Consider the following 23,210-nt stretch of genomic DNA (forward strand, 5'->3'; position numbering starts at 1 on the left):
TGAATTATTTACAGGGCTATTCAAATTCGTTACTGTACATGGGGATCTCATGAACGATAAGAGATGAGTGTCGGAATATGTCCATGACTCTTTTATACCGGGTCTCATCTGACTTGGGCCACCCCCATCTTTGAATTTTCAAATACGGACATGTATTTTTCGTTGTTGTATTTAGATCGTCGACATTCACTTCATACTGAAAAATAAAATTCAATTTTATATTTCGGGATGCTTCGGTAATATTTGATTATAATTGTGTGAATTATTCCCTTTCAAATTACGGCCCTGGAAATTGATCGACTGTCTTCCTATGTATCGTAGAGTTTTTTGAGGGTTTTTTAAAATTTTTAGATACCTATTCATATTTCCATTGCTCCAAACGTTTTCTACAATGAACTTCGAATAAGAAAATCTTTTATCTGAAACATATCTACATCAAAAATATATTATATGTTGAAAATAACAATTATATTAAGCAACAATAAACCTGAAATGAAATGATAGTGAAATAACCTACAAGTAAAATATAATAATTGAATTTTTTTTTTTTTTTTTTAATTCAATTATTATATTTTACTTGTAGGTTATTTCACTATCATTTTATATTATATGTGTTTCAATAAGCAGAAAAAGAAATGATAGCAATAATAACATCTGAAACAAACACTAATAGTAATGAAAATTGAAATGAAGTAATTTATAAACACAAAAATCTCAATGGCGCAAAATATATTCGAATTGGAGTCCTTTTATTTGTAGACATTTTTGAAATCGGTTTTTCATATTATTTATTGCCCTCAATACACTTATTTGCTGCATTGTTGCGAAATAATTAAAACTCCTCATTCTTGAGTTTTCCACATTTCTATCTCTCTGCCAGCGTAAATCCCATTTTTCAATGTCCCCCATAGAAAATAGACCAAAATAGTAAGATCTGGTGATCTAGTAGGCCATCTTATTGGCCCATTATTTGTCTCGAAATGAAAGGACTCCAATTCGAACATTTATTGCCCCATTAATTTTTTTGTGTATATAAATTACTTCATTTCAATTTTCATCACAATTATAGTGTTCGTTCCGTATGTTATTATTGCTATCATTCCTTTTTCTGCTCATCAAAACTCTTATAATATATTATTGTTGTAGATATGTTTCAGATAATCATAAAATATTTTCTTATTCAAAGTTCATTGTAGAAAACTCTCAGAGCAATGGAAATATGAATAGGTAGCTGAAAAAAAAACTCTACGGTACATAAGGAGACGTGAAAGTTACTATTGTGTTTTTATTTTACTCAGTCAACCAATTTCCAGGGCCGTAATTTAAAAGGGAATAATTCACCCAGTTATAATCAAATATTACCGAAACATCACGAAATATGAAATAAAATTTTATTTCCCAGTATGGACTGAACGTCTACGATAATAACAAAAAATACAGGTCCTTATTTGAAAATTCAAAGATGGGAGTGGCCCAAGTCAGATGACACTCTATATAAAAGATTCATGGACATATTCTGATAGCCCACATCAAGTGCCGATAGCAAAATTTGAACAGATTTTCAATATGTCTGCGAATAAAGAAGAAATGAGCAAAAAAATAATTGGAATTTTTTGGTTTCTCCTGTATATCTCCAGAACCAAAAGAGCTTCATTCGATTTTTTCACATCATTGAATAGGTCTCTAAAATACGCAACTTTACCAACCAACACTCTATCTCTTATCGTTCACGAGATCCCCCTGTACAGAAACGAATTTGAATAGCCCTGTATAATAGACAATACTCAATCTTGAAGTCTGGACATCTTTCCACTCAACAGGACTTCTCCGACTGGTTCTCCTCGGGATCAAAATGAAAAAATAACCTTGACTGCTTCGTCAATCTCTTGGCAGGTTCTTGGGCTTTATGAACTTACCCTTTTCAATACACTCGCAACCATAATGATTGGTAAAACAGATCTTGATTGACAATGCGTGATATTTGAATTCTCCTGGATGATGTTCTACAGAGTTTGCACTTGTTATTCCTGAATACATCCTTCAGCTATTTTTCTATAAGACCGCCTCACGGCACTCTACTTTTACTAAACCGGATGAATTCCATCTCTCTCCAAAGATACAAAAGGGGGCAGCTAGCGTCGCATCCCGTAGAGGTTAAATTATGAGGACTGATGCATCCGGGTTTTCTGAATGCTAAATGAACGCCCGCCAGATCCTAATTCCATGCCAGTCTCAGCAGCTCTTTGTACGTGCACATCTGGCGATATCCCGGGGGCCCGGGGAGTGTCGAGCGGTGAAAACTACATAGGCCGGGATAATGAGGAAATACTGTTACTATCTCCACTTTCAAGTTATCTCGAATTCCTGTTATGAATTCATCAGTCCAGGATTATCGTTTTGCGGAGAAGTGAAAGTGGACTCAAAATTCATATTCCTGAGATATCTTGAACGTTGAATTTAACATTAGTAAACACCTGTAGTGAAACGGATTTTTCTCTCGAAATATTTCATCAGTTCTACTACAATATGAATTGATTTCAAATCCCTGAAAAAACTAAAAAGATTAACCGAAAATAACAATTTTATTAAACAAAAAACTGAAATCACAAAGAAATAACATACAAGCCACAACCAAAAAAATAAAAAATTGAAATATCAATGGAAGCTGACAATTAAAAAATCAAAAAATATCATTAACAAAAAATGAAAAATAAAAATTGAAAGATTTCAAACCAAGTTACGTCACGACGTTTCGATTGTTAGTATCCACAATGGTCTTCGAGTGATAACTGGACTTATTCCTTACTTACTTACTCTCACGTTTATTCACTTTTTTTTGGGTTAGTAATTTACAATTTGTTTGAATATTTGTTAGGACCCTGCTATAGGCTCGTATCTCTTCCGAGATCTGACTATTTATAGGTCATTCAAGTGATTACACCTATCCCCTTTTCCCTCTCTCTGCTTCATTGGTTTTAACGGGAGATGATCGTTTGGCGGGAGTTGGTCGTTTTTCGCTTGATTAGAGTTTTCCATATGTTACGTATCTCACGTTAGCTCTACTAAATGCGTTGTTGGACAACATATACGTGGCTTCTTTGAATTGTCTCCTGAACCAGTGTTCCTTTTTGTGGATGAAACATGCTCTGATATTCCGGATTTGCTGGTTTCTCCTCGCTGTGTGTGTTCCTTGTGCTCAGCAATGCGAACTGTTAATGGCCTCTTCGTTTCACCGATGTATGATTATCCGAACTCGCAGGGTATCCGGTGAATGCAGTTCTTGGAATCGCAGTCCGCGTTTGGTGACCTGGTTTTCGTGAGGCTGCTACGGATAGTGTTTCCAGATCTGAAGCAGGTCTTGATGTTATACTTGAACCCAATCCTTCTTATCCTTTCCGATAATCCTCTGATGTAGGGAAGTACAAGTACTGGTTGTGGCGGCTTCTCTTCCTTGTGGAGCTCTTGCTGTTTTCTAGTTGAAGCCTGTTCTACCATCACTCTGGAGTAACCATTTTGTTGAAGGTCATTTTTTATGATGCCTAGTTTCCTTCTGTATGATTTGAAGTGCTTTTTCGACAGGAACGTTGGTGTAAAGGCTTTTCAGGTCGAAACTGATCAGTTGATCCTGCTCCTTGACTTCGATTTCTCCTGGTATTTCAACGGAAATAGATGATGTTTCACTAATGAAGAGAAGAGAAATGAAACTTTCTATTTTATTTAACACTTTTGTTTGTAACTAACGTTACTGCAGTTTCGTCCTATACTGACATTTTCAAAATATCCGTATAGGACGAAACTGCAGTAACGTTAGTTACAAATGAAAATGATAAAAAACCAGGAAAGTTTCATTTTTCTTTTCTTCATTATGATTTTCTACCACGTAATAACGGCTACATCCATCAATTTAATGATGTTTCACCTTGCAGTGGTTTAATTATTGGTAGTAAAAATCTGGACAAGTTCTGAGTGGCTGAAACTCTAGAACTGAAGATCGATCTGAGCCACCTTCAAACAAACATTTCTCTCGAAGTGTTCCGTGGGGGATCAGGAGAAATCAGCATGTAAAAGCCACTTTCTTAGATTATTACTAACAGCATTCTCCTCATTATGTTGAAGTATATTGAGAATCATCTTATCATCTATACTCATTACACCACAATATTCTGTGTAGATCTATTGAAAAGTTGCCTCAGAAATCGGACTCAGTCAGTGTGTCTAGATGGAAAGTGTTCTAGTGCTTTACCTGTTGACACTTGGCATCCTTGGCCTCATTCTCTTCTCTCTATTTATATCTGACTTCCATGAAATAATTGATCATTGCACAGTTCATCATTATGCAGATGACTTCAGTTATTTATCGATTTCCTTCAAGTAACTGGCAGGTGGCAATGAAAAATATTACAAAAGTTACTGGATCTATCTAAATCCCATAACTTGAAACTGAATTCTAAAAAATCATTTCGGCTCGAAACACAAAAGGTGAGAAATTGAAGGAAGAATTGAAATCAATCTTGGTCAAGAACAGAAAGCAAGAACTTGGGTTTGAGGAAGCCATTGTATAGCAAAACACGTGTTTGTAAAATCCTTCAAAGTGAAAAACATACAATAAACTGTATCAGTTAGATTTTTTTTGAAGACGTGCAAACATGTTTTATCATACTGCATGTTGTTAACTGATGATTCTCTATTGGTATTTATTTTATAACATGAATATACATACCGATCCAGTTGAATGACTTCTCTTGGGCACAGTATCAAAGAATTCAGAACATTTCTCACAATGTGAATTAACACAACATAGAAAATGTGTCACTATCAGGGTTCAAAGGCCACTAACAGCGGTGATTCAGACATTGCGACCTACAATATATTTCATGAGTATAATAAAACTCTCTCGATATCCACAATACCGCTCAAATCCGAAAACATAAATTTCGTCCGCCCCATTCGCGATTTATATCGAAATGATACCGTTTCAAACTTTCCACAGAATCACAATATATATATTCAACCGTTACGATAATGAACAGGGATCAATGACGCGAGTTGAAATATCTAGGAAATACGATACCTTAGACAGCTTGCTTGAATAAACTATTAAGTTTTTTCAAAAGTTTCGTCCGTATTTATTAAAAGTTTTTATTTAACTTGACTTGTATGTATGTTAACAAATCTTGCAAGTTCAATTTGACCCACTTCCCAGTATCCGATTGACCTGAAATTTTGCATGTTGGTCCAGAACCGATGACAATGCATGTTAATCATAAACCTGACCTGATACTGCTGCCAGGATTGGCTCCGTATGAGAGATCTCCTCAGCGGTATATATAGCAGGGACACGAAATTTTTGTATACGCATTAGTTTATGATAGGCAACCCTGGATGCCACATCTAGGGTTGGCTTCAATAAAAAGAATATACGATGAATACGAAAGTCCGTATAAAAAACGGAGAGCCCTTCAAAAGAGAAACTTAAGGAACGGGGAAACCTATTATTAGGATGGAGTATATTCTATAGAAGTAGGTTGGTAAGGCATACCTTATAGAAGAATCAACTTGTTATATTTCTTAGTCTCTTAGTACGTATGGCCGGCAGAGAACAACTTTGAACCCAAGTATACAACAGCGTGGTCAATCATACCACCCTGCATTTTGTGAACTGTACAAGCTCAGCGTAAAACAATTGACAACATTCTACGTTCAGCTGTACCATGGCAAAAGAGAACTCAATATAGAAGATGAACAAGGCTCCCCAAGGTGGTCAGATGGAGATGCAAGCTTTGACAACGACTTCCGGCGAGATTCGTCCTATATATAGCTTTAACTGCAAGGCAACTAGCTGGAAATCAGACCCTGAATACAACGACTGTATGATTCTATAGCGCTGTTTAGAACACGTAAGTGTCATCAGTGGTGCCAAGCTGAACCAAAAATGCACTACCTAGTTTCAAGAAAACTCTGAATAGATATATGCTTCAGTCCGATTCTGTTCTTTCATGATATTGATCAGTTAATACCTGTACTTGATATGTGTATCTACCATAAATATGTAGAAAATATCAAAATCATAATTATATCATTATTATAAATTTCCGTTTACTCGTTTTTTGCCTCTCTTTCCTGCTCTTCACCCATCTTCTTTTCCTTTTTTACTCCTTTTTATCGTCCAGTTTGATTGGACGATTGTACTAATACGAGTTAGCTGTTGCTGGTTGGACGAAAGAGCAATTTCTGCCCCAATTAATCATGTGCAGATGTTAAATTCTGTCATCATTTAGATTAGGTCATTATCCCTTGTTCTGAGTAACCTTTCAATGAAACATTCATCATTATTATTATTATTATTAACTCTTCCTATAATTCTATTCGGGAAAGTATTTCTATTTGTCACTCGCTCAATCTAAAATTATATTCTCCAGGAATTGGCACACATTCCGATGTGATAAATCATCTCCGCATTTCGGAAACTATGTAAACAAATACATCCAAGCTCGTCTACTTGTCTACCTCAAGCAAAGTAGACTGTTTGTGCATACTTGTGAAGATCTTGCGATAAAGTTTTATCTTCTTATTTGCTTAGGATTCTCCAGAGTAAACCAGCATAGCGGCACACTCCTAGTTGAATAACATTCTTCGGAGGGGGATTAGAGAGATGGTGGTTATTATCGTATTGAAGGTAACATAGGCGTTGTGATTCATCCAGAGGACTATTCTCTGTGTGTTAAAAAAATTAGTCGAATTTTCATTCCTCTAAAAAAGTATTCATTCAATTTCAGTCTATTCCTTAGATGAAATACAATGGTGCCAGCTTATTTTCTAATCTTCGAAGAGTTCTGATATGCAATTTTGGGTATCTGTATCTGTAGAGTAGGGAGGGTGAGTGTGAACCCACCCACTTAGGCCACATGTGACCCATTGTACATCCTCCCGAGGAGTTGTCCTCCTAGGTCATCGTCCATCCTGTCCTTTCCAGAAAGGTTGACAGGTCGCTGGGAGACATCTCCTTTATATCGGCAGGTGTAGGCCAAGACTCGCCGAACACACACTCTCTTATTGACGATAACTACGGGCACTTGCACAGGACGTGCCTGACAGTCTCATCTTCCTGTTCACACATCCTGCATAGAGGTGTGTCCACTAGCCCCATATTATGGAGGTGTTTCCTTAGTTGACAGTGACCAGTCAGAAATCCTACTGTAAGGCGTAGATTTTTCCTGGTCATCGCCAGATATTTCTTCAGCGCCAGCTTCCCAGGTCGCCCAAGGTGATCCTGGCAAGATTACATCCTTTGATTTCATCCTATCTCTTTAAGGATTGAGCATGGATGTCACATTTGACTAGTTCCGCAATTGTCGAAGTCATGAAGCCGTGGGTGCCACTGGGTCCTGAAATTCTTAGTCCAGCTGCTTCCTCGGCTTAAGAGTCGGCAATGCGATTACCCTCACTCTTGTCGTACCCTTCAACCCACCTCGGGATAATGTTATTATCTACCGAGGCTTTGCAATTTTGGGTATCTCCGAGCTTTCCCAGCGATTCGGTTTCTATATCCACAAACGTCGCAAAACGCCGTCTTTTCATGGATCTCTTCAATTTGGCTCTAAGACCATGTGGCAACAACTCATGACTCACTTCGCCACGGTAATCGAAGAAAACAGTGAAGAAAACCTAAACATCTGATCAAACTTAGCGTGGTGTGTTAGTGTTGGGTCTCCTAGGCTCTTCCATTGGGTTCTGGACTTTGGTTTCGATGCCAGAACTATATACTCATGATTCGTCAATAATTATGAAAATGTGATGCACTGTTTGGAATCTTTGGTGTAATAATGAATATTACTGGAGTTTTTAACAACATCAAACTTTTATTTTAACACCTCGATTCGTGTTTCGATCACGAAGATGATCGATAATGATCACTTGGGGATCACTTGGCGATCAAAACTCGTGTTGAGGTGTAAAAATAACGGTTTGGTGTTGGGAAAAAAGTTATGAAATTTGTGTTCAATTCCCAGTCTCTTCTTCAGGTCATTCACATACTCTTAAAGAGGTACCTCTTGAGATGAATCGGAACGACTGCCACATAATACATCTATTAGAAGGTTCAGTTCTCGACCAGTTAACATAGATGGTGTGTAACCTGTCGTATCATTTTGAGAGCTCCTGTATGCCAAAAGAAAAAGAGGAACCAATTTAACCAAGTCTCTTTGGTTTTCGGGGACAAACATCGAACGATATTTTTTGATGGTGCGATTATGCCTTTTGACCATTCCGTCGGATCGTGTGTGGAATGCAGTTGTTCTTGTCTTCTTTATTCCCAAGAAAGTCATCATTTCCTTTCATAAATTTGAATTGAAATTGCAATCCTGATCCGAGTGTAACTCCTGGGGTACTCCGTGTCTGGCAATTACGTTCTGTAATCCTGTGTTCTGTGTTGGCCGTACTTGAAGATTTCTTGCTATTCCTGCATCACTCCTTTGTCAATTCATTTTTCTACAGTTTTAAATATGTCTCCATTTGCTCGTGGTTGGCGTTTATATATCGTAATCTGGCGGTAGAAAATTTCGCCGGAATTACATCGAAGTCGGTGGAATAGCCGCTGAATGCTGCTAAATAGTCGCCACGTCACAATTGATTTATGGCGACCAGTGGCGGCCGGCATTATTTTCTTAAGGGTATGATTTGCAACAATATTTTTCGTTTATTATTCTTCCCAATGAAAGGTAAATTCATTGAAAGCTTGAGTTCAGCAGGCTCTCAATGAACTAGTTTGTGAATGCTTCAAGATGAACGAAACTTCTCTTTTCGACCCAATTACACATAGATTGTCCAACTGATTTTTTTCTCGTTGACATTCAGTTAGACATTTCTTTCCACGACTGATGAAGCAACTTGTATATTGAAAACTACAGCATCAGTGTGATGAACTATAAGTTCCTAAGGGAGATTTTTCTTCAGCTGAAGAGCAAATGTTCCATCTGGAAACTGATGTCCTGGGTTATTCTTGTGATCTTTACTATTAATGACATGATTTGCAAATGCGGAATTGTTTTTCACATCCATCAAACGAATCCTATGTTCTCTCATTCTTTGTGAAAAAGTTTGTCTCCGTTTGGCCAATATACACTTTACGCAAGAACCACAAGTTATATCATTAACTTCGACACTGAAGATATATCTTTTTCATTTCAATGAATTTCCTTGAAATAATACATATTTTTGGTAAGCTTCTACGGGTTTTTTAGCCCTTTGGTACTGCAAATTCATTCTAATATGAATTCTCAACAAATATTGGCCAATATCATCACATATCAAAATCAGTTATCATCAATATTTTCAGAAGGTCTGATTAATGTACTTTTATTTCGAAATGACCTTTTTAACTATATTGTTGTATACATTGTTTTTCTGACTGGTTTCTTATTCCTAACAGGTTCCACACGCCTCAACATGTGGGTTTATTGCAAGAAAATTGTCGCAAGGGACTCACTGTTTTCCTAAAGCCCACTAATTACAATAAGAGGTACAAGTGTACTAATTAAATTTTGATTTACAAGATGTTATGCGGCGAGACGACATCTAGTCTTACGCACTCGCGGTAATAAATAACGAGAAATTCTAGAAATTCCCTGAACTTCCCTTGAATATTCGGCTTACTGCCATAAAATATCATCCGCCTTATATATTACGCAGTTAATCTTCATAAATAGCCGGTCCCAAGACAACTTTTCAGACTCGAGATTCTTGGCAAATTGTTTTGCTTCCTCTCTAACCATGGACCCGCACTATATTAATTTTTCTCGACGGTTTTCCTAGCATCGTAAAACTAGGCATGAAGCCAAAGATATGTGCGATGAGACAGTGAAAATTTTCATATTTTGGTCACGACCGAAACTGAAAGGTCACAAGATCTTAGTGGAAATAATTATTTTATCAAAGTATGCATTATTCAAAGTTTAACGATGTGGCTGCTTCTTCGTCAATTCAGATATTATCTATGTAGACGAACATCTTCGAGTTCTATAAAATGATGAGAGTTTTTTTTTTGTAATCCCATGAGCTTGAGTTTAGTTTAACAATGAGCAGATGTTCAATTTATTTACATAAACACAGATACTAGTTAGGATTCTTTATTGTAACGATGATACTTCTTCAACATGAATATGTAGCAGTTTCTCTCAAATACAACTGTATACAAATACTATTTGTAGTATGAGTGTTCGTTGTTGAATTCAAACAGACATAGTGTCTTCCAACAAGAACTTACAAACTTTGACGAGCTGAGTCCACTGGTTCAGAAGATGATCGACCAACACCCGTACATCGAAGAAACGCAAGAGCTGCTGAAAATACCGCCGGTGTCTATGAGAGTGTACAGGAGAATCCGACACAACCGATTTCGTGTCTCTCACAAGAACTCGGATTTTCGGAGACCACAACTTGATGAATTTTGCGTCATAAATTGGACCTGCACTCATACAAAATTCAACCGACCGAGGAACTGAAGACGGACGACCAGAATGGGTTATGAAGCAGTTTGTAACTGACCCCAATTTTCCATCAACAAATTATCTTTATTGATGAGGCCCATTCTTTGATGAATGGGTACGTAAACAAACAAAATTGTTGGATATGGAATGGAACTAATCTACATGAGATCCAAGAGCGTTCAATTCATCCCGAAAAAGTCATTGTTTGGTATGGATTTTGAGCTGGCGGCTTCACCGCTCCATACGACGCAACGTTGGCTAGGTCAACACCGTCAACAGTGAGCACTAAAGGTCAATGATTACCAACTTCTATTGGCCTGAATTGGATATCATCTGGACACCAACGATATGTGTCTTCACCGTACGGAGCTTTTGCATGGAGACTGAAAGTTCTACAAGAAACAGTCATCAAAAAAGTATATCAAATACGCGATTGGCTTGTTCAAACATCACAGGAGCCATGAGAATAATACCAACCGCAGCAATGAAATTAATTACTGGTCTAACCCCTCTGGACCTGTACCTTAAGGAGGTTGCGTTAATGGCCATGCTACGATTGCACACGGTCGGTGTGAACCTCGAAGTAGAAATGGGTCGTGGCTGAGCCTATGGAGAGAAGCGCTTACTGCGCAACTTCTGCTGCAGGCTGCCAGTGATGCAATTGAACCTAGGTTTGTGTTTGAAAAACCCTACAAGCCAAAGCCTTGGCAGATAATCACATTATCCTGCGGTGGGTTGAGGGGCACGACAGGGGCCGACTCTTTAGCCAAGTAAGCGGCTTGACTAAGAATTTTGGGACACAGTGACATCTACGGCCTGATGACTTTGACAATTGCGGAACTAGTCAAACGCCACACCCATGCTCAATTTCTAAAGAGGTGGGATGAAATCAAAAGATGCAATCTTGTCAGAATCACCCTGGGCGATCCTGGGAAGCTGGCGCCGCAGAAGTATTTGGCGATGACCAGGAAAAATCTACGCTTGACAGTAGGATTGCTGGCTGGCTACTGTCAACTGAGGAAACACCTCCATAATATAGGGCTAGTGGACACACCTACATGCAGGATATGTGAACAGGGAGATGAAACTCTCAGGCATATCCTATGTGAGTGTCCGGAGTTACCGTCAATAAAAGAGTGTGTGTTCGGCGAGTCTTGGCCTACACCCGCCGATATAAAGGAGATGTATCCCAGTGACCTGTCCACATTCCTGGAAATGACAGGATGGACGATGACCTAGGAGGACAACTCCTAGTGGATGTGGCCTAAGTGCTGTGAGGCTACACTCACCCTCCATACACTACAGATACAGAACAGGACGTCGCTGTATGTCACACAGCTCACGCCACATATGATGTGTGATGTGAAGTGACAACCGGGATCGTGCTATTCGACTCCGTTAGACTTTTTTGTGGGGTTTTCTTGAGTCGCACGTATATGCGAATGAGCCACAAACTACAGCTGTCCTTGAACCAACATAATACATACCATAATGTTAAATTCAGACGCTCAACTAAGAGAAGCGGTCGCGGACATTTGAACGATGTTATATCCCACACATAATGGTATATTATACGGAACAGAATTGATATAAAATTCTACGCACATGTGAATTCATTCATTGCAGGACTAGGGATACAAACAGAATCAATCAAAAAAATTATCCTCATTTAACATATGAAAGATAGTGAGTAAATAATATGTGAAAGCTAAGTAAATCACACTACTAATAATATGAGGAAAAGTGAAATAAACAATATACAAAGAACTGATGAATGAACCGATAAATGGAAATAGATTCCACATTCAATTAATTATAGATAGATCTACAGGTAACTCGAACTAATCTAAGTTGAACCATTCAATACTCAAATTGATTTACGTGAGAAAAACTTAGGTAAGAATAGGTTATTCTTTAATGAAATATTTTACTGATTATTTCATGTATATACAAGTATTATAGCTATCATAAGCCAATTGTTACTTTTGTAGGATCAAATAATGATACTAATGATTTCTAAGCCACGTTTCACATAATAAAAGAATGTTACGTATCTGCTGGTTACATTTTTATAATACTGTTAAAACAGTGTATGTCTAACACTGAGCTTCTGTCCGACGAGAGAGGAGGAGCCTGCCTTCCGCTGACGTATGCGTTTGAAAAAGGTGAGCCAGACAAACTGCCACCGTTACACTTGAGACAACGATTTACCCCTCGATAACAAGTTATCACTTCAAAAATATTATTGTTCGTGAAGGTTTTTCTTGTCGTCGACATTTTCATCTATAGTCTTCATGCCAAAGTTTCTTCTGTCAGTTAAAATGTCCATTTCGACTATCCATTATCTCGATAACGTTTTTGAAGACTACCCAGAGCACCCAGTTATATAGTGATTTGATTTTTGTTTCAATTACTGCCCCGTATGAGTTTGTTTGCTGTATACAGATATTTTCCTATTGAAACTAGAACTATTCGTTTCCACATCTAGTAATTTTTTCTCCGCTGTGGATTTTGAGAAAGGATTCAAGCTGTTGAATTATTGCAAAGAGGAGTCCAGTTTCCATTATCCATGGTCCCATAATAATAAATCACCCAAGCAGGCTTGGGGGTTTTCTGTGAAGCTTTCACTGTTAGGACCAGTCTATAGGTGAATAATATTATCATCTATACATTCTATCACCTCAGAATCATATACAGCGTATGCACCATAAGGGACACTTATTTATTAAGGGTTTTTCGACAATAATTATTCTTGATAAAAGTTTGTGCAACCCCTAAAACTGAACATGCACCATCGAAATACAGTAAAACACACGTAATATACGAGGAGCCTTCAAATATTTGATTTTGAGACAAGATAAAGTACCCCTATTTTAAGAAAGTTTGGTAAATGTTATTCAGAAAAGTTGTTCAGCATTAAAAATACATTCAGATTTGAAATCATAGCCATCTGAGTAAATTTATATTTTTTTACATATCTTTCTCAAAACGGGGACTATAAAAAAATTCATTTGGAAATCCTGAAATATTACAAATTAAACAACTATGGTGTTAAACACGGTCAATTTTTTTGACGAGTAAAATAATTTTCAAATTTTTTGGTGCGAAGTTATTTTTATTTTTTTTTAACACCGAAAATAATTCAAAGTTATACATTATTGTAACAAGAACTTGATATTCAATAATATAAATCATAAAACATCAAAATAAAATAGGTATTTTGGAACAAACTCGTTGATTTTCTGGAGATTATTTTGGAGAATTATTTTGGACAAGAAAATCTCCAGAAAATCAATGAGTTTGTTCCGAAATACCTATTTGATTTTGATGTTTTTTGTTTTGATATCGAATATTGAGTTCTTGTTATAATACCGTATAATTTTGAGTAATTTTCGGTTTCAACACAAAATAAAAATGACTTGGCACCAAAAACTTTGAAAATTAATTTACTCTTCAGAAAAATTGACCGTGATTAATACCATAGTTGTGTAATTCGTAATATAAAAGGCTTTTGAAATGAATCGTCGTATACAGGATTCTGTCTATTTATCGTTTTAGCAATTTTTTTTTCGTATTCTCCATTTTAAAAAATTGATAAAAAAATAAAACTTCACTTAGATGGCCATGATTTCCAATCCAGATGTATTTTTTAATGTTGAACCACTTTATTGAATAACATTTCCCAAGATTTTTCAAAATACGAGTACTTTACTCTTTGTCTCGAAATCTAATATTTGAAGGCTCCTCGTACATTACATGCGTTTTACTGTATTTTGTTGTTTTATATTCAGTTTCAGGAGATGCACAAACTTTTATCAAGAATAACATTTTGTCGAAAAATCCCTAATAAATAAGATTCCCATATGATGCATACTTTGGGGATGACACTCTACAATCAATCCTTTCCAATGCTGTTCATTATTCACTGGATAAAGCTGAAGGTCATGTCCATCTTGAATTTGTATTCGGAAATTTACAATTGAGATCTCTTCAGAAAGCGATAAAAAAATTTGTATAATCTCATCAGTAACCCAATCTGATTATTGACATTGGGTGGACATATTTTTGCTAAGCCTGATATGAAGAGGGTAGTTAGTGTCGGAGATCTTGCCCCTATAAAGGGAACTCAAATCATGTTGAGCAATCGTTAATTCAGCCACTAATTGCACTGCCTGTGACAGTGGAATCGTTTAAGTTATACAAGTTTCATGATCTATGTAAAAAACGTATACTTCATCGTACACTTAAAATGATTTGGTTTTCTCATGAGTGAGTTCAACTTGGTAATCTCGTGGTTAAATTACTTGTAAAATTTATTATTACAGTCCATTTCTCATTACTGGCGAATACATCCATTGGCAATCTATTCAACTGAACGAGAACAAGTGTATAATTGTTATATAGGTTTTATATGAAGCTGTATACATTCTTTCTCTATTCATTAATGAATTGTATAAACGTTTCTCGTAATGCTTGGGTTTCCAATCAGGTGAATAGTTTTGGATAAAATGAAATATGTTCAACGTATGATTAGTGATGGTGCTCTGGTATTGAAACAACTAGTCTATATTCAAGTAGCAGATCCTACATTTTTGCATTTAAAATACAGAAAAGGTTCTTCAACAGAACTAAAAGTTTCACTGATGTTGATCGGGTCCAGCGTTCGCCTGAAAATGAGTTGACATATACGCTGTTGTCTGGCAATGTGGCTTTGATACGAATTCTAAAACCATTTTGAATACAAAAATATTCCACGTATCACAGAATATTTTCCACAGCGGCACTCAGTTGCTCATCACAGGCGATTAGTTTTCAGATTGTGAAAGATATTATTGCAAATAAATCTAAATGAATTGTTTGTTTGTCATCTTGATTTCTGGCGAGTTTTGAATATTAAAATCCCTGTCTCTTTCATCTTGAATTTTTGGTTTGGATCTGAATGTTATTTTTGGAGCGCGGCTGAGATTTCTCTGGCCGCCTGGAGTGTCCTTTTTAGAGGACTTTTCTTTTTGTGAATAGCATTCACGTAGCCTCGAGATTGCAATCTCACCCTGAGGTCTTTGAGGTAATTAGTTCATCTTAGCGGGGGGAGTGTTGACCTTCAACATACTTTTTAGAACGGGAAAGATCGTCAGTAGGGCCTGCAGCTTGTTGAAGGCCGTACAGAGGTCATCAACCGAGCTGGGGTCACTGCTGTTTGTGGTTTTAACGGCCCTCACGTAGGAGATTCCGTTTTTGATCCTGTTTGTTTCTGTCGGACTTTTTATTTGGGTTGGCGGATCTTTGGCCTTAGTATTTGCCTTTTTGTTCTTAGGGTGCTCCGGACACCCTTGGTAGTTGGCTGGATGGTTCCCTTTACAGTTATAGCATTCAGCTGGAACTTGCTTTGGTTCTTTACACTCAGCCGTCATGTGGCGGCCGGCGCATCTTAAACATGCTGGGATTGCCTTGCAGTTATTCTGCGAGTGCCCATATTTCTGCAGCGATAGCACTGTCCTACTGTTTTTCGCGGCCTCTGGGGCTCGCTCTTCACCTTGACGTTTAGAATCTCCCTGACGTCGTATATGTGGTTCTGTTTCCTAGAGACTAGAACCAATACTAGCGGGAGTGGTTTCTTGTCTTGCTTTCTCAGCCTGGCAACCGATATGGTATCGAATCCTTTGGCTTTCAGATCATCCTTGATTTCGTCGATTTCGAGAAATTCAGGGACGCCTCAAAATACGACTCCCAATGATTTTGCTTCCTGAATTGTGTATGTATGATGTGGGATGCTCTCTTTGACTAGCATTTTGGCCATTTTTCTAAAGTCGTCCGGGATAGCGTGTTGGACTTTCACTCCGTCGTTTGTGTTTACCGCTTTCGTGAACTTTATGTTTTCCCTTGCGGCTATTTCGTTGAACTTGGATCACTTGTCTTTACGCCTTATTGTAATGGGTGGGGGTCTAATTGTTTTGGGGCTCGCTGCCTGTGATGTGGTTGGCATCGCAGCCGCTTCGTCCTGAATTTCGGTTTCCATCTCTTCTCTCATTGGGAATCCGAATTTCTTTGTTCTCAGGGTGGTTGGCTCTGAGTTTCTTGGACTTTCTTTGAGGGATTGCCGTTTTTCCTGTTTTGGACGCCGCGTTTTGTGCCGGCGTTTTGGTCTTATTCGTTGGTAGTTGTTGTTTTGTGGGAGACTCTGTCTCCGCAGGACGCTTTTTATTAGAAGTCGCCTCTTCTTCCAGACTTTCATCAGAAGAATAGCCTAGCATGTCGTCTGGTAATTCGTAAGCGCAGGCTCTTTTTTGTTCAAGTTCCTGCCTCTTTTTGCGCATCAATATATGCGTCGATACGAGTTCCTGTGGGGAGACTTCGTATAAATCTAATAATTTAGAAATCATGGCCAGAACCATGTCTCTCTTCTCGCTACCAGCATTGACGACAAATGTGTCAATAATTTCGTCCATCTTTGCATGTTACTTCTGCGAAAGCTCAATAACAACTAATAATGATGCAACATGAATTGAATTTCATGTAATGAGTATTGGGAATGTTGACTTCAAGTGTTTCGAATATGATACTTGAAAATATTTCTTTCAGGTAATTAGCTGGGAATCAGTCATATACTTTCGATATGTTTCGAGTTGACTTACCATCTGTCGTAGTAGTCATCAATATCTGAAACAAAACAAGTGAATTAGACTCAAAATATGTGTACTGGAGTTCATCTTATGTTGCATGTGGAAACCAACATTACGAATGGATGAGCTATTGAGAATATGACTATTCTAAAATAAGTTTCGGTTGACCCTGATGACTGATTTCAGAGTAACCCACATATCTTTTCTGGAAACACCTTCAGCTAAGTTTGTAGCAGAATTTTTCAAAGTGATACTATGAACTGAAAGAAATTTTACCTTTCACATCTGTTCCAAAATGTTCAAAATAATTTTTCGGTTTTATATTCATTTCATTTCTTCTGGTAATCAGTTCATAGAGCAGTTAGTTGGTGCAGGCGAAGTTTGCACAGCTCTTCATCCAGAGTTGATTGAAATGTGATATTTTCAACATTACAATGATAACTAATGCGTGAAAATCTGAAACATGTTTTTGAATTTTTTAATTTTTTATTAACTTTCATACAATCATATGAATGAGCTTATGTTGCCTGCATTCTCCCCCTTACATTTTGGAGAATGTCAGGTGTTGGTAGTCCACATCATCTAGTGATTCCTTTCCGTAGATCTTCTACGGTATTTGGTTGCTTTTCATTTCGATTACTACTATACTCATGGAAAAAAGTGTCATAGATTCTGGTGGTCTGGATGGCCATTCTTCAGAACCTCACCTTCAAATTCATTGATCAGAAAAGTCATAATAATAATAATAGATCTTTATTTCCAAAATGATACAATAAATATGTGAGAACATTCACTGACACGGGAAATGCTGAAAATCAGTTAGTTGTATCAAAAGATGCAACTTCTGTTCATCATCTTAGGCCATCATGGAGATTTTGCAATGATAGTAGGTAATAAGGACTGGCCTATCTTGGATAACTAACCCATTTCGCAATAGCCTAACCTAGTCTAGATATTTTTTCTGTCATTGCTCATCGCTGTAATATCAAAAATGTTACGGGATTGAATACAAAATAGAAAGACCTTTCAAATAGGGTTTCCTTCGACTATGGTTTCCATTTGAAATTTTTGACATGAGTGATGTTGAAGGAAGGAGGTAGCTGACATCAGATTGCAAAAATAATTTTTTTTCTATCACCGGTAGGAATTTATCCCCCTAATAACTCAATTTGACGTTTTTTACAGTTTTATCATTAAATGACTCATTCAGGAAGGCTAGTTTCAACTGAAATGCACTTTATGCATAATGCATATGCATATGCATAAATTTCTATTAGATATTCGGAACATCATCTTCGTTCGGTTCGAAAGTGACATCGAGAAAGAGATGAACTGAGACGAAACGTGAAGTTCCCCAATTGAAAGTGTTTTCACCTGTAATAAACATGTTGACTCAGTCGTCTAACGTTCTTTGTTGATTATTATAAGGAAGTTCTCAAAGAATTTCATCAGTTGGAATTTTCATTGTCTAATATGATATGAAATGGTTTGAAATCCCTGAAAGAATCAATAAAATTGCAATGAATAGCTGAAAATAACATTTTGTTGAGCAGAAAATAATTCTGAAATTGAAATAAAATAAAATACAAGCATCAATTGAAAATCAACCAATAAAGAAGAAATGAAAATTTAAAGATTTCAAGCCTAACTGAATCACGACGTTTCGATTGTTAGTATCCAAAATCATCTTATGGGACATCCGAGTGCTTTCACCGGGAATTGTCCGTTGCCCGTTTGATAATGGGTTTCTATATGTTGCGTATCTCTACGCTAGCTTGGCTGAATACCTTTTCGGACAACATATGATCTTTCTCTTGGAGATGATCATTTGGTGATCAAAACACGTATTGAGGTGTTAAAATAACGGTTTGATGTTGGAAAAAATCCCCTGTTATATTCAAACTCTTAGTTTCACCGATATAGAATTTTCGGCATTCGCAGGGTAACCAGTAAATGCAATTCTTGGAATCGCAACCCACCTTTAGTGGCCTAGTTTTCGTGGGGCTGCTACGGATTGTGTTTCCGGATGTGAAGCAGGTTCTGATGTTGTACTTGAACCCAATTTTTTCACACGCTTCATATTAGCTTCACCTGTATGTATGAATGTATGTATGTATGAATGATTGTTTGTATGCATGTTTGTGTGTAACTCTCAAGATGGGGATCTGTATTGACAGAATTATCGGCATTATTGCTTGATCTATTCGCGGGCAGATGGCGCTGTTCGTAACCTAATTGATATTTATTGATCTATTCGCGGGCAGATGACGCTGTTTTTATTAATTGTTAATTGTTGCTAGTATTTCATTTCATTGTAATTTCGTTTCAGGGTTTTTTGCCTATTGTTATTGTCAGTCATCATTTTAATTTTATCGATTCTTGCAGGGATACCAAACCACTTTATATCATGATAGTTAAAACTAATGGAATTCACCGTGAAACATTATTAACCAACATAAAAAAAATAATCAATTAATCAATTCAAATTACTATGTTTTCCGGAAATACCAATTTTTTTCGCCTATAAGAACATTTGAAATATACAATAAGGAGAATTCACAAGCAACTTTGAAACGTATCAACAAAATATTCTGTCTCAGATTTATGTTGGTTCATAGTCTCATTTGTATGAATAATGAAAACTATTTTCAATTACTTACATTTTGATTTTGAGCTCAAAAAATAATTTTGAATTAATTTGTTTCATGATCACATATAGAACAACCATATCGCCAGCAGTATTTCACAAACAAGAGGTCGGTCACCATAAACTTTGGTCAAAGGTCATAAATACATACCCGCATTCAAAATTGGTTAAGTTAATGGTTCCCTGATTGCCTTTTGTTTTTGCTATAATCGTTTATTATTTTGTGTGATACGGGTGAGTAGACAGCAAACTTTGAGAAGGGTTATCAAAAAGGGTCGATGATAAATTTAAACGGGGAAGCTAATGAAACATTAATTATTCAGTTTTAGTCCCAAAATCAGTGACCTGGACATGGATTGACATCAACTACTTTTCATCAATTCAAACCTTGAATATCACTTATTTTCAACTTCTTTTCAGGAATCACGGCTCAAAATCTCGAAATTTGGACCTCAATCTCGAAATATCGAGAAAAAATTATGATTTCGAGATCGAAATTGAGCTGTCGTCATAAAAAATAAAATTAATCTTCATTAAGTAACATTTATTGAAGTTTTCAACCAAAACTTTCAATAATTACATTTGGTGATACTTTATCGGAATAAAGCTTTGGTATTCAGTGTTGAAAACGAAATTGTATGAGGTCATTCCATAATACTACTTCTGCCAGTTCGTTGCCTGGAAAAGTATTTGCTTCAGAAATGGCAACAGGAGCTATATTATGTGGGGGTGCTTCTTCCACATGAAATCTCGATTCGGTTGCCGTAAGGTAGTCATCTTCTTGAAGTAGTCGATTTATCCTATAGTACAGAACTTGAAAATAATTCTAACCATTTACCGGTCCAACAATTGTGTGTTTTCACTTCATCATCCAATTAAAGCAAACAATGACGAGAGAAACAGATATTCTATATCAAATTTTCACCCAGATTCATCATATTCGCATATATACGCCACTGCTGCATTTGTCTCATCTCGTGTTTATGAATACACTGTCCTAATGAACATTTCTTTCAAATGATCTAGAGTATCCCTTCAGTCTGTCTCAGAAACTGATAATTATTATTCCGTTCATGTAATTCATGATTTGCTTTTGTGTCTTGCTAATCTATTCACCACTTCTGACAGAAAATCATTTCCAAACCTAACAAAAAATACAGTCCACTTTTATCGATACATATCATAGAGTTGAAACTGGAGTACATGTCATGAGTCGGGAGTGAATCTATTAAAAACACATTTTCCACACCATAAAAAAATTTTACCAAGTAAGCATTTCAAGGAGATGATGCTTACTTAATATGTAACAAGTTTCATTTCTACACAGCAAACTACCAGGCGTGATTTTAAATTGCCAAAATTGCAATGAAGGAAATTCTGAGGGCTCTGAAACGGCATTAATTCGATTCCCAATACACTGAACAAATTTGTGGTGATCGTCACTATTGCTGTGGGAGAGAGGGATCAAAAATGCCAGGAGAAGATATGCTTTTCCAATCGGAATTGGCAGGTACTTACGTTTTCCTGAAATATTAAGGCAGTTACTAGTAACACTTGAAATGTGTTTGGAGAATTTGGGGGCAAACTGATCAAAAGCAAACAATTGCATTCTGACTACTGAACGTAAGAATATTTTATTTTACTGAAGACTTCCAACAATGAAATTTTTATACTGTCACAAATTTGAGTAGATTCGTAGCTTTCATTCGATGCAGGTAATTCTTTTCGGCTGTACCAAATCCACTATAATGAATAATGAAGTGCCAGACCAGAACTACACAGGAACTGAACCAATCAACAAGACGGATAGAACCCTGCTTGATCTACGATGCAATGATGCAATCTGATTTTTGGAAATCAAAAATTCATGGACATGAACATTACTGGAGTCTTTTCCCAACACCAAACCGTTATTTGAACACCTCGACACGTGTTTCGATCACCAAGTGACCACAAATTGATCTTTCTCTTGAAAAGGATAACTTGGTGATCCAATCACGTGTCGAAGTGTTAACGTAACGGTTTGGTGTTGGGAAAAAACTTCAGTAATATTCATGACTACACCAAAGGTTCCAAACAGTGCATCACAAGATTTATGGACATGCTGAGATTTCCATTGGGGGCACTAAACTAGAAGCTCTGGCGTAAAAAAAATCAAAAAATGAGAAACCTTTCCAATCAGCGGAAATGTTATACTCTTTTCCTTGATGATTGGGAGGAGTTCTGATTTTTGAATTGGAATTATTTCCATTATCAATCATCGTGGTGATGTAGGATTATAGTTGAAACCTACCATCCAGAAACCCAACTGATACCAAGAACACAGTATAATGTGCCGATTCTACGACAAAACATAATTTCCGTCCATTCCAGGTAATACTACATGGCTGTATAAACTATAGTTGGAAAAAGTGTTCGATCAGAAATTCCGAGGAATTGAACATGTCATCAGGAATATTACTGAAGTTTTTTCTCAACACCAAACCGTTATTTCAACACATCGATACGTGTCTTCAAGTGGAAGATCTTTCTTTCGAACATGATCACTTGGTGATCGAAACACGTGTCAAGGTGGTAAAACAACGGTTTAGTGTTGGGAGAAAACTTCAGTAATATTCATTACTACACCAAAGGTTCCCAACAGTGCATTACAAGTATGTCATCAGGAAGATCAATGGATTAGGTCATTGGACCCATCTGAAGATCCGTCTTATGTACCTTGTTATATATTTTGACAGATCTGAAGCATGGAAAACAAAAATGTATTACCATGCCAAAATTTACTTCGATAACATAGAGACCATTGTAGTTCCCCATTGCCTGCATTGGACTTATTCTCATTAATAATTACCGTCGTATTGTAGGATTGTGGCTGAAGCTTACTATCCACGCACCTCACTGAGACCGTGTATACAATATACTGTGTTGAATCTACGACAAAACTCTGAGCGAATTCGTAATTTCCATTTGTTTCGTGTAATCCTATTATCACTTCTATTCCATATTCAGTTTTTACCAAAGACTGCACAACTAGAACACGGATTCGCGTTGAACACCGGTTTTAATAGGTCTATATCGCATTCTAGCCTAAGCCGCACGAGTGTATGGATTAAATAAATATTTTGTTGCGAAAATAGCGCTGAAAAGGCAGGATTATTACGGCTCGACCCAAATGTTCGAATCTTGCCATAAGTAATATATGGCTGAATTTGAACAGGAAATTAATTTGAGCTGCAGTTACTTGTTACTTCCAGAACTTCCTTACCTTATTCTATGATTCATCGATCCTGATATGACATAAAAAATGTCAAGTCAACTTTCAAGTCTCCAAAAAAGAAATCCAATTTTCAACAGTAATATCCATTGTGGAAAGTTTCTTGTCCTTCAAACCACCAACTCAACAATCACCGACACCTTCCACAACTAACGTTGCACCTCATATTCTGGGATTGTTTGCAA

The 23,210-nt window shown here is 36.9% G+C and overlaps 1 protein-coding gene across 1 annotated transcript in view; it reads right to left on the minus strand.

The window, feature by feature from the left end:
• LOC111509803 (neuroligin-4, Y-linked) overlaps positions 1-23,210 on the minus strand; it is a 783,062-nt gene that overhangs the window by 563,664 nt on the left and 196,188 nt on the right. Inside the window, exon 2 of the mRNA XM_074184600.1 lies at positions 17,117-17,141. The gene's annotated coding sequence lies outside the window, so the exon portion shown is untranslated. The remainder of the gene's footprint in view (positions 1-17,116; positions 17,142-23,210) is intronic.

Source organism: Leptinotarsa decemlineata, unplaced genomic scaffold, assembly GCF_025532065.1.
Source record: "Leptinotarsa decemlineata unplaced genomic scaffold, Ldec_3_MD MMD2_tig00026354_RagTag_RagTag, whole genome shotgun sequence".
Taxonomy (NCBI): Eukaryota; Metazoa; Arthropoda; class Insecta; order Coleoptera; family Chrysomelidae; genus Leptinotarsa; species Leptinotarsa decemlineata.